Consider the following 448-nt stretch of genomic DNA (forward strand, 5'->3'; position numbering starts at 1 on the left):
ATAATACAAAAAAGGTAAAAGAAAAAAAATCCCAAAATTCGAAAAAGCGGCAAAATCAAGTGAAATATAGCCTTTTGAGAGTAGACTCCAAAATGACTTTTTTTCCATTCATTTGATGATTCTGGCAATTATTAGGGTAATAGTGATAATAATTACCAGAATTCTATTAATCATGACAATAATAATGATAAAAGAGAGAATAAAGAGAATTTGATAACATTTGATGATTATTCATATTATTACTATTATCATTATTATTATCATTATTATTATTATTATTATTAGTAGTAGTAGTATTAGTATTATTATTATTATTACTTTAATTATTAGTATTATTGCCAAAAAATATATTATGTCTCTAATAATAACAATAATAATAATAATAAGTATAATAATTATAATACTAATTGTTATAATATTGTTATTAATATTATTATTGTTATTATCA

Source organism: Penaeus monodon, unplaced genomic scaffold (assembly GCF_015228065.2).
Source record: "Penaeus monodon isolate SGIC_2016 unplaced genomic scaffold, NSTDA_Pmon_1 PmonScaffold_228, whole genome shotgun sequence".
NCBI classification, from domain to species: Eukaryota; Metazoa; Arthropoda; class Malacostraca; order Decapoda; family Penaeidae; genus Penaeus; species Penaeus monodon.